Here is a 12,698-nt window from a genome sequence, read left to right as displayed (position 1 = left end):
AGGAAAGGATTTTATTATGTGTCCTCAGATAGTTCTCTGTTCTCTTCAGCTATGGCCATTGGAAAGCCAGGGCATTCTGGGCTATGGACTGGGACTTCATTAATTATGGAATCAGACCACTGGATATGATTTTCAAGTTTAAGTTAGTATATGTAATTATACCTTACTTTAGAGCTATCTTCCCATTTAGTCAACAATTTTTTATTAAATGTGAATCATGTGAGGTATTTTTCTAGAATCTAAGGATATAGAAATGGGAAATTTTTTTTAAAAAACTGTAACCTAATAAAACCTACATTCCACAGGGGTATAAGATTGGATTTCTGGTTGAAGAAACATTGTCCTTAAAATTCCTTTGAATAAGCAAGGCATGTTCATAAATCAGGCTCTTTATACTTATTTTTTTCCTGTCTGGAACAATTCCCCAGATATCCATACAGCTTGTTCCCTCATGAGTTTTCAGACTTTCCTGACACAGCCAGCATCATATCACAACTGGTCTCTCTCGTCAACACTACCTCCTCCTCACTTCCCTACTTTCTATTTTCTTAAAGCTGTTATCATCATCTGACATACAATGTATTGTCCATTCAAACACTGGGAAGCTTCCCTTCTCCTTCCGCAGTAAAATCCCAACCTCTTACCGAGTCCTCTTCAAAGCCCCCATGATCTGCTCCCAACTCCATTTTTCACTGACTCATCTCTTTCCTCACTCCTCCAGAATGATGGTACTCTGGGTAAGATCAAAAGTGAACAATTTTCATGCCAGGATGTAGGCTTAAAAGGGTCTCTCTGGCCCCTGAACTGAGGACAGACTGGGATGGGGTGGGAGGAGAGGTGGCCAAAATGTATACCAGGGATACCAGTTAGAGGGCTCCTGAATCAATTCAGGTGAGAGATGACAATGGTTTGGACCTGAGTGTTTCCAAACTAGGGCCCAGGAAGTGGAGATAAATAGATCTAGACATACTTTGAAACTAGAACCAAAAGGATTTACTGAGAGACTGGATTTAGGGTTTGGGAGGAACAGAAGAGCCAAGGCTGACTCTAATGGTCCTTTGAGCAATTGGAAAGGTGGTGCCACAGTTAATAGGTGGAGAAGACTCCAGGGGGAGCAGGTGGGGGCTGGAAACCAGGAATAAAGTTGCACCAAGACAAGGTACTGAAGAGGCAATGTGAGAAGCATCTGGATTGGTTGTCTAAACTTGAGAGTCTTTGCATATAAATAGTATTGAAAGTTGCTGGATCGACAGGACGCTTGGGTGGCTTAGTTGGTTAAGCCTCCTATTTCTTCGTTTTAGCTCAGGTCATAAGCTCAGGACCCTGAGCTTGAGTCCCAAGTGGAACCACCAGGCCCCTCCCCCTTGAGCTCTTGGGTGAGTCCCCTCCCAATGAGCCCCTGTGATGAGGAGCCCCCATGACAAACCCTAGCTCAGGCTTGGAGTCTGCTTAAGATTCTCTGCCCCTCCCCCACTCCCACTCTCTCTCACCCTGTGTGCTCACTCTCTCTCTCTCTCAAAATTAAAAAAAAAAAAATCATTAAAAAAAAGTTGCTAGATTGAGATCACCAAGGGCATGACTGGAGATAAAGAAAAAAACAGGGTTGATCAGTCTCTGGGGCACTTTGATGTTTTGAGGTCAGAGGGATAAGGAGAAGCCAGGAAAAAGAGAATGAAAAGGGAGGTGAGAAGTTTCGTGTCCTGGAAGCCAGGATATAAGAATTTCAATAAATAGAGTTTCAAATTAACTGTGTCAAAATCTGCTGGTCAAATAAGATGTATTAGCTGAAATGCATTGCCTTGATCACTGGAAAATATGTTTGAGCAAATATCAGGAGGGTAAATTAATCACCTGCTATCTTTTTGCCACATGACATGTCAGAAAGCAAAGTTTAGGTAAATTCCCAGAGGGCATAAGATTTATTAGTCACAGTTACATCTCAATTATGTATACAAACATACACACATAAACATATCCACATGTTTTCTTCTTATGTCATGATTACTTATAGGTTGATACTCAACTCTTTTTGCTCTAATATAAGGTGATATCCTGTGGACAAAATCTAGGGGCTTTTCCTAGTATCTATGATGGGAGAGGGAAATGAGGTAACACAAACATTGTTTGTGTTTTATCCACGCAAAACCTTTATCAGGCAATTTTCAGATTACATTGTATTCATTAATATATCTCCACTCACCAAGCTGAGTCTTACTGCAGAATCACCTGACACTTTACCATATGATACATTTACGATTCCATTGATCAGGATATGATATGATTAGGCATATTTTGTTATTTTCAGAATGTGTTATGTGAGAATTCCTAAATAGAAATCTCAATAGAGAAATGTCTTTAGAAGATAAGTTCTGTTGATTATTTTTGATCAGCTTAGTCCACTGATAACTTCTATAAACACATTTTCACACACTCTGAACATTCTGTGAACATACAATGATGTTTCCTAACCCATTACTTCCTAACCTATTTTCTTAAGTTATTAAAATCACAACCAACTTGTGTATCCACAGCCTATATAAGCAAACCTTATTTGCTGTTAATTTTGCTACATGCGACAGAACAGAACAGGATTATACCTGTTTGAACTCTGTCCTATAGAAAACTAAAGTCAAGCACAGGCGTAACTTGTTTAAACATTTGAATTTGGGGAAACCAAAATATTTCAACAGTTTTTTCCCCCTGTCATTCTGTTTCTATCAAAAGTCATCAGATGACTCTATCCTTAGATTATCTCTTCCTGCCCCTGCCTATAGGTCTTCTAAGTGGGCTTATCAAGCTCTTTTTTTTTTTAATTTTATTTATTTATTCTTGAGAGACAGAAAGAGAGAGAGAGAGAGTCAGAGACACAGGCAGAGGGAGAAGCAGGCTCCATGCTGGGAGCCCGACTTGGGACTTGATTCTGGGTCCCCAAGATCATGCCCCGGGCCAAAGGCAGGCGCTAAACCGCTGAGCCACCCGGGCTGCCCATCAAGCTCTTTATAGTATTTTATGTTTCCCAAAGATAGAAAATATGTTTATATCTCTTCCAAAGACATATTATAATAATTCTCAGGCATTAGTTTGTACCCCTGGATTATTTTGTTACATCTACTATGTGTTGGGAACTTGGTTGTAAGTTCTTGAGAGTCAGGGTAATAAAGTATATTAAAGCAATGATAAGAATATTTTTCAAACATACACGGAACTCATACCTCACAAAAAAGGTAACAAGATCTTGGGATCATTTTATATTTATTTCAATGATATTGCTATTGCTTAAATAAAAGTCTTGGCAACTATTCTCAGAATTGCTTGGAGAGAATACTTTGAGTAAAATGAATAAAGAAATATTTTTTAACTGAAGTATAGTTGACACACAGCATTACAGTAGTTTCAGGTGTACAACATAGGGATCTGACAACTCTATAGGTTACACTATGCTCACCACAAGTATAGAGCTAAACAGCACTATTACAGTATTATTGACTATATTCCCGATGCTGTGCCTTTCATCCCCATGACTACTTCATCCCATACTGGGAGCCTATACTTCCTATTCCCCTTTACCCATTTTGCCCAGACCCCATCTTCTCCCCTCTTCAATCAGTAGTTTATTCTTTGTATTTATGGGTCTGTTTCTGAGTAAACAAATCTTTTTGTTCTTGTGTCATTTCTTTTAAGATAAACCCCTTAAATTATATTATTCAAACAGATACCCCATCTTTCTCATCACACTGGACTCTGAAAGACATTTGAGTGTTTATTAAAAATAAATATATCCTCAAATACTATTTTTTCTAAAAATTGAACCAGAATCTGCTGGAGCCTCTTTCACCCTACAGGAAATCAAGGGGATAGAGAAATGTGTTAAATGTTGCCATGGGAATGCAAGCCCCCAAATCCAGCCTGAAAGTCTCACAACAAAAGAAAAAAAATCTTAACTCCTCAAAAAATAATTTGCAAGGGAAAAATAAAAGGTGATGGTGATAGAACCTATAAATCAAAGAACTTTTTAAAATCTTAGGAAACATACCAAGTATTTCGAAAGTATAGACCTTTTGGATTCCTGATTCGAATAAGCAAGCTATAAAAAAAAAAAAGATAATAGATGCATTTGAGCACTGATTAGTTAATGATATTAAAAAATGATTATTATGTTTAAGCCGTTAATATGGTATTGTGGTTATATTTTTATAAAGAATATGTCTTAGTGATTCGAAAAAGTTTAAATTAAAAATGAAATGATGGGATCCCTGGGTGGCGCAGCGGTTTAGCGCCTGCCTTTGGCCCAGGGCGCGATCCTGGAGACCCGGGATCGAATCCCACGTCGGGGTCCCGGTTCATGGAGCCTGCTTCTCCCTCTGCCTATGTTTCTGCCCCCCTCTCTCTCTCTCTGTATGACTATCATAAATAAATAAAAGTTAAAAAAATAAAAAATAATAAAAAAATAAAAATAAAAATAAAAATGAAATGATATGATGCATGGGATTGGATTCAAAGTAATCTGAAGTTGAAGACGCAAGTCGAGGGCAAACCTACCAAGACTGCCGATGGGTTTATCATTGCTGCAGCTGACTGATGGATACATGGTGGTTCATTATGTGATTCTCTCATTTTTTGTATATGTTTGAAATTTTCAATGAAAAGTTTAAATAGTTGGGGTGCCCCAGTGGCTCAGCGGTTGAGCGTCTGCCTTCGGTTCAGGTCGTGATCCCGGGGTCCTGGAATCGAGTCCTGCATCAGGCTCCCCACAGGGAGTCTGCTTCTCCCTCTGCCTATGTGTCTGCCTCTCTCTCTCTCTCATGAACAAATAAAAATCTTAAAAAGAAAAGAAAATTTTGAATAATAAATATGTCTTCAAATGAAGGGAGCATGCCATAACTTTTTTTTCTGCCATAATTGAAAATACTTAATACAATGCCCACCACCTCAGAAGGCATTTTCCAAAGAGAATTGTAAAAATACCCTCTGCATTAGAAACAGCAACACTGAATATGCCACAGCCCCTCCCCTGCATCGGACTTCTCTTTCCCTTTTCTCTTCCCATTCCCATCACAGGGGACTAATTTGGATTGGATTAAATATATTTGTATGTAAACTTCTGGTGTATTTTGAACAAGATGAATTTTTTTGGTCATCCTTTATTACTTCCACCTCCATATCCTCAGAGCTAGGCACATGAGGGAGACTTCATAAATACCAGCAAACATTTCCTGGCCGAGACACAATAGCTGTCTGCTCCTGCTGTCACTTCTGCAGGCAGCACCCAAATCCTCCAGGGCTTCTTTCTTGGAAATTTTATTCTTTCAACGCTATCTCTTGTTCTAATGTCTCTGTCGCCACACATATCTAGGTCATTGTCTTGGGTATAGTTGCTTTGCTACAAATACAGGGATTTATCAGATTATGTACTAAGAGCCACTGGCTAGCTAAAATTAAAGTTGTAACGAATTAAATTATGCTCCAATTGGGAGTAGAATGATTTAATCCAGGCCTCTCTGCCTGCTTTTACTTCAGGTCTGTGTGTGTGCCTGGCTTGTTTTCTGTGTCCCATGTTTGCCGAATTGAACTGAATTGATTTTGTTGCCAGGGCATATTGAGCCAACTTCTTCCAACCGTTCCCACATCCCTTTGCGGGGTCGTGAATAGCACCTGACTTTTACAGTTTATACATGCATGTTAGATTTGTTCTATTTGACTTCTTAACTTCTTAGTTGTCTACCTTACAAACCTTTCTTCTTGTTACACAAATATATAGGGTTCATACCTTATGACTGGGGCTGGAGGTACATAGATGAGTCAGGTTGTAGTCTCTCCTTCAAAGGGCTCTCTCTCCACTTGCATAGATGCAGAAAAACCTAGTCCTGCTTATCTTCATTCACTTGTCATTCACTCTCTGTAAGACTTGTATGCTCCTTGGGGCTCCTGTCTGGCTCAGTTAGTAGAGCATGTGACTCTTGAATTTAGGGTCCTGGGTTCAAACCCATGTTGGTTTGTAGAGGTTCCTAAAAAAAAGAAAAAAGAAAAAAGAAAAAGAAAAGAAAAAAAGAAAGATAGAAAAAAGACTCATGTACCCACCAGTACTCTGTGAGATTTTACTCTGTGTTTCTGCTTGAGATCATTTATAAGATGTTAAAATAAAAATGATCCCAGAATTATTCATGAAGAAGCCCAGTCTTTACCTTTGCCACACTTAGAAGTGATCAATTATTCTTATCAGTAATTGACTTTTTAAAAGCCACATTTGGAAAAACAAAAAACAGGTACTTTTTTTTTTTCCTGACCGATGACATTTCTTTCTCCAATCTCCCTGTGACTCAGTTTTTGTAATTTAATCCAATCCTTTTATACCTCAGCCTAGCTGTGCCATCCCACCCTCAGCACTCATAGCAAAATCTTGTTTTTCTTTCTTTCTTTTTTTAAGATTTTATTTATTTATTCATGAGAGAGAGAGAGAGAGAGAGAGAGAGAGAGAGAGACGCAGGCTCCATGCAGGGAGCCCAACATGGGACTCGATCCGGGGTCTCTAGGATCATGCCCTGGGCTGAAGGCAGCGCTAAACCGCTGAGCCACCCAGGCTGCCCAAAATCTTGTTTTTCATTTGCAAGCATAACACATCAAAATTGTGAGAAGTTAGAATAGAGAAAAGTTTAAAATAGGACATTTAGTTACCCATAACCCCAACTGGTTATTCTTTTATGCAAAATCCCTCAAAGGAGTGAACAAATGATCACATTGTAATCCTATTAAACTCATATTTGTTTGGTTGCTTTGAGAATGTTTTTCTTTGTTATGGACTCTACTGACTTGCCTAGTGTGGAAATAAAAGTAAGATGTATCGTTCTACAGCTCACAAAAGCCCCTCAGGGCTCTTTTCATGGTCAAAGAAAGTATTTACTCTTTAGGTACCTTCTGAGGGAATTTTACATATTTGTGTTTCAGAACTAACTGGACTATATATTTAAATTATAAAGACATATGTACCATGATTTATGGATCAGAATTTAGGCATTTGATCTTCCCAAAGAGGCAGTGTTAAACAGCATGTCTTTGGAAAGGAAGCGATATATATATATATATATTTTTTTTTTTGGTCTTTTATTAAAAGACTATTTAAAAAATTTTTGTCATCTTTTTTCCTTTTGCTTTTACTATTTTTTTCAGAAAGTCATTAGCACGACCTCATATTCACCTCTGCTTTGCATGCTCCTTTCTAACATCTCTCTACGCTGATTATCTCCTTTGAAAAAGTCTTTGGAATCGTGAGGGCAAATGGAGCTAATGTCAGACAAGCCCCTTTATAACCTCTGGGCAATAAAATGGTTGATACTTATTAGACAACGTTGACATGTTAAGTAAATTATTTGAGGAAAAAATCTAGTATTTGTGACCCAGGAAAACGCACGTAATAAAATTCCAGTTTTGTATGTCTGTTTTTCACCATATACCATGAATCAGAGGCAGATCTTTAAAATTCTATTTAAATTAGAGATTGGTCACAAGCACAAATGATCACTTCTGCTAGGAAACAATTGCAATTTCACAGTCTGTAATGAATTTTACAATTGAGAGCATTTAAATGTGAGAAGAGAAGCCAGACTTGGTTACTTTTGTGATTCTGATTATTGCTATTATCATTTAATTATTTCTGGTCAATATTTATCAGGAATCAGTTGATAAATTTCTTTGCCAAATTTCTTTTGGTTTGCAAGATGCTAATACTCAAAGGCTTCGTGTTTATTAATTCTAAAAAATTACTTCACTCTAAAAAATTTTAAATCAAGTATTCATTTTGTAAGAGTTTAAATTATAGCAATGACTTTCATGATTTTGATTGATTAAATATGAATTCCAAATTGGGTTTTATAGAGAATAAAAATATATGAAGTAATATATTCACTAAGTATATTAGTGAAAGGAAACTTAAGTCCAGAAAAAAATAGAGGAGCCTGAGGACCCTTTACATAAATTTAAGGCTACTGCCTTGGCGTGGAATTGGAAGTGCTCTCCAGAGGTTGGAAAAAATTCTAGAAGTTTGCAAAAAAGCAATGTTACTGTGGAATGCACAAAGGGGAAGTAGGAAGATTTCATAAACTTGAGACTGCTAGTGACTGATGACCACCAATGGGTACTACAGGGACAAATTCTTTCACTCAGTCACTTATTGAAACCTGATGTGCCAGACATGGTATTCGGTGTTGAGGATAGAGAGATGAATGGACACTGTCCATAACTTGAAAGAGTTTATAATTCAGTGGAGATTATGTACAATGTAAATATGTAATTAATACAAATAACAACAAAAAATTCAAAAGAGCCTGAAGTGAAAGATTTTAATCTCTTAGCAGAAAGTCCACTAAGAGATCAAGATGTGAAGGAGTGTTTGTGAGGTAGGGGGAAGGGAGGACAAACAAATTGGGGAGGGGTAAAGACAGGGCTTTCGAGAAGAAAAGATAGAATAGGCCAAGGTATAAAGGGAAGAAGAGCACAGAGAAGTGATTTAGGGGTTCAGGAAAGGTTCTAAACAGTTCATTGAAGGATTATTAGGTATCAGCATGGTTTCACAGAGAACAAATCAAACCAAGCTATTAATTAAATGTTTGTTTGTTTGTTTGTTTATTTATAGCATTTCCTAATTACTACTCTAAATGGATGAGGACAATACAGCTGGCATACATTTTACAAATTCAGCAAGGTGTTTAACATTAAATCTCTATGAGAGTGCCAGCTGGTTAAGCATCTGCCTTCGGCTCAGGTCATGATCCCAGAGTCTTGGGATCGAGCCCCACTTCAGGATCCCTGCTCAGTGGTGAGTCTGCTTCTCCTTCTCCCTCTGTCCCTCCCTTGCCCGTGCTCTCGCTCTCTCTCTATCTCAAGCAAATAAATAAAATATTTTTTAAAAAATTGAATATATTCCTCATACTAATTGTGCAGACTTCTCTCATGACATTTTCAAATGAGAGTTAGTCCTTTTGAAGCCTACATTGTCCTGGAAAACATTGTTACACACTGAGGCCAAACTGGGTCTTCATTTTCTGATTAGTACCATTCTGTGATGCTGCTTATGGGACAAGCTTCACAATGCATTGCTTTTGGGGTGCCCAGTGCTTGCTATGTTATCATGAGAGGCTCTAATGAATGAAAACCGCCTCCCTGAAAGTGTAGCCCCATCTGTGGACAGCGAGGTGTTTGTGTTGATACTTCAACAGACGTATGGAAATGTCAGATGTACAATAAAGCAGTTCAGAATTTCCTTGAAAACAAGTGACAGTGCATTTTATTTTTAACCCACTAATCTAGGAGGAAAGTCATCATAGTCAGTTTGACTTTGCAAGTCTTTCTCCAAGATAGGGCATATATTTGGGAGCAACGCAAGGTTGAGGAGACAAAGAAAACATATTTAAAATTGCCGATGTTATTTCTAAATTGTTCATAAGTAACAGGAAACTGCAAGATGATATTTAACTACCGTGTAGGTAGCAGGCAATTTGCATTTGTAATATCAGCATAATGAGTTTAAGATGTGCATTGATCTCATTTCATTTTATATGGAATGTAACAAAGCATGTTAATGGCAACCTAAAAGCATATAAATCAGAGAAAAATACGAAATATCATAAAATGCAGAGCTGTTGTAGTAATTGTGCTTGTCTGAAACCCACCCAAGGTATCCACATCTACGACAATTAATAGCAAATACATTTCCAGTGAATGGAAAACCGAAGATTTTTCATTTCCAACTTTCCATGAGATACAATGGATGATTTGTTCTAGAAAGATGCCCCACAGGAAAATCTCACATGATTGATAGAACCTTAATTAAAAAGAAGAATCTATTTCATAGTCATGTTAGTCTTTCTGTCTCAGAAATAGCTGAGAGACTTTGGTCATGTTGGCCTTTGTTTTTCACTTGTTCGTTGATCGAATTTTTCAGATAGTCATAACTCACTTAGATATCCAAAGGGTCATTTTATACCATCTAGGCATGTGGGAGTTTACCCATTCATCTCCATTTTGAGAGGAATAGATCACATTATTTCCAATTATTCTTATTTTATGATTTTGTTTTTCTCTGTAGTTGCCAATTATTTTAAGAAGGGCAGAAACACATGAGAATTGTGAAGATGGATGCTGTAATACAAACACAGCAGAGTCAATGTTAGCGATTACAGATTATTTTTCTGTTTATAAATGCTGTTGTTGAGGTCAATTCAATTACTGCGAGTCTCCAGGCTCTAACTAGGTAGGGATCACTTTAGAATAGTGCCTTTACCAACACCCATACCTCCTCAAAAACCAACAAAAAGATAGAAAATGTAAAAATAAGGAAACTTTACAAAGATACTTGACCCCTCTAGTAATCAGAGCAATCCAAATGAAAAGTAATAGGATACCGTTTCACACACTCTTAATTGGTAAAATGTAGAATCTGATAATATGGTGTGGGGAAATCACCTGGCTGGTAGGAGAGTGAGTTCCTACCAAAACTTTGGAAAGCGACTTGTCAGTATTCAGCAAAGCCGAAGATGTCCATGGCTTCTACTTGACATCTATAGTAGCAAATATCCAGATATCCACTCTAGAAAAACTCTCTCAAATATACAGTGTTTCTGTAATAGAAGAAAATAAAACAACCTACTTAAATCATCCCTTAAAAGGGAAATTAATCAGTGGGTAATTTTAATTAATAATATAGAATATTCCATGGTAAGTAAAGTGAATGAACCAGAGATTCATGCAGCAAAATATATGTTTATCTAAAAATGTCACAGGTTGAATGACAAAAGGACATTTTGCAGGGTGATGATGTGTATGCAAATTAAAAATCTATAAATGATAGTAACAATTTAAAAAGATATATAGTTGAAATTGATAGACATCAACAGCAGAATAATTGCTACCGGGATCCCTGGGTGGTGCAGCGGTTTGGCGCCTGCCTTTGGCTCAGGGCACGATCCTGGAGACCCGGGATCGAATCCCACATCGGGCTCCCGGTGCATGGAGCCTGCTTCTCCCTCTGCCTGTGTCTCTGCCTCTCTCTCTCTCTCTGTGTGACTATCATAAATAAATAAATAAATAAAAATTTAAAAAAAAGAATAATTGTTACCTCTGAGATGAGAGTAAGAAGGAATGGGGAGTGGGGTCATAGCTATATCTGTAATGTTTTATTTTCATACTTTTAATAAAGAGTGATCTGGAAAAAATACAGCAAAGTGTTAACACTTGATAAATTTGAGTTTTTGACATATAGATATCTGTTATCTTGTTTTCTGTGCTTAAAATGTTTCATTTAAAAATTTAAGGTTAAATTTTAATTAACATATTGTTATATTTTATAATTACACAAATACCATTTATGCAAATAGCATTTATAAGCAAAATGCCATTGCACAAGCTGTTCTTTGCTTTTTGTGTATTAACTCTTGATCCTCACAGTAACTTTGTTAAGTAAATACTATCGTTACATCCATTTTATTGACACAGAAATGGAAGCATAGTGCAAGATTGCAGATTGTGAGCTACCATTTGTGTTCTTTTTTTTTTTTTTTTTAGAAGTGGAGTCTTTTTTTTTTTAATTTTTATTTATTTATGACAGTCACACAGAGAGAGAGAGAGAGAGAGAGAGAGGCAGAGACATAGGCAGAGGGAGAAGCAGGCTCCATGCACCGGGAGCCCGATGTGGGATTCGATCCCGGGTCTCCAGGATCACGCCCTGGGCCAAAGGCAGGCGCTAAACCGCTGCGCCACCCAGGGATCCTTACCATTTGTGTTCTTAAACATGACTCTATTGTCTCTCAAATTTAATAAATTTTCATATGTCATAGGTCATATTTTATATATTTTACTTGTTTTATATATTTTATATTGCTTATTTTATATAGTTTATATTGCCTGTATATTTTGTCCTGGGGTGCTTTTATCTAAGAATACATCTTAAATCCTGCTATAAATTAAGTAGGGATAATAGTAGATAATGACATGACCCAAGGACTCAAAATGATGAGGTCTAATTTCTGATCCTGTCTTCACCATGGCCTTGCTGAATGATTTGTAGCAAGATCTTTTGTTATTCTAAATACTGCCTTCTCCACTTTAAAATATAGTGGATTAGATCTATGTTGCTCCTGCCATGAAGATAAAACAATGGAGTATATTTGGAAACACATTGAATTATATATAATTATTTAAAATGTTTTAGAACGTTGTTTATTTTAATGCTTCAATATAAAATGTTATTTTTTACACAAAATCTGAGAAAATAATCTACACACTGTCCTGAATCACTGTCAAAATGTGCCCTTGTGCACGAATTATAACTATTTAATAAACAAAAATGTATAAAATTCTATTACAGATTTTCAGAAGGGGTCAAAAAAATGCTGTTCCTGTGGACTTTGCCTCAGACTCTAAAGAACTGCACTTACTTCCAACTTGTATTTTGTGACTCTTGCTTTTCTATGTTCACCAGACCCCATGACTTCTGTCTTGAAGACACAAGATCTGGCTCCCTCTGAGCACAATCAGAGTGATTCTCAGAAACTACAGTACACAATATCGATCTTTTTCCTGTGAATGAAGCTCAGAATTAACCAGAAGTCAATTATTGCCTACACTAAACTGAAGTTGAAATCACTGGGAATTGCAGAAATGTAAAGAAAATGTGTTAGTGAGATCAGGAAATAGCAGATTTGAGGTCT

General features: G+C 37.1%; 1 long non-coding RNA gene across 6 annotated transcripts in view; it reads right to left on the bottom strand.

Annotated features, from left to right (window-relative positions):
* Positions 1 to 12,698, bottom strand: part of LOC112678721 (uncharacterized) — a 290,591-nt gene that overhangs the window by 35,782 nt on the left and 242,111 nt on the right. For 3 of the 6 annotated variants that reach the window (XR_007408007.1, XR_007408008.1, XR_007408009.1), the window contains exons 4-6: positions 10,456 to 10,610; positions 5,768 to 6,005; positions 4,540 to 4,818 (exon numbers count right to left, since the gene is read on the bottom strand). This is a non-coding gene — a long non-coding RNA (uncharacterized LOC112678721). The remainder of the gene's footprint in view (positions 1 to 4,539; positions 4,819 to 5,767; positions 6,006 to 10,455; positions 10,611 to 12,698) is intronic. The other 3 variants (XR_003147782.3, XR_003147789.3, XR_004811654.2) reach the window with 1 other exon arrangement.

This window comes from Canis lupus, chromosome 33 (assembly GCF_003254725.2).
Source record: "Canis lupus dingo isolate Sandy chromosome 33, ASM325472v2, whole genome shotgun sequence".
Lineage (NCBI taxonomy): Eukaryota > Metazoa > Chordata > Mammalia > Carnivora > Canidae > Canis > Canis lupus.
The sequence above is the reverse complement of the archived record's forward strand: the minus strand, read 5'-3'. Positions and strand labels throughout refer to the sequence as shown.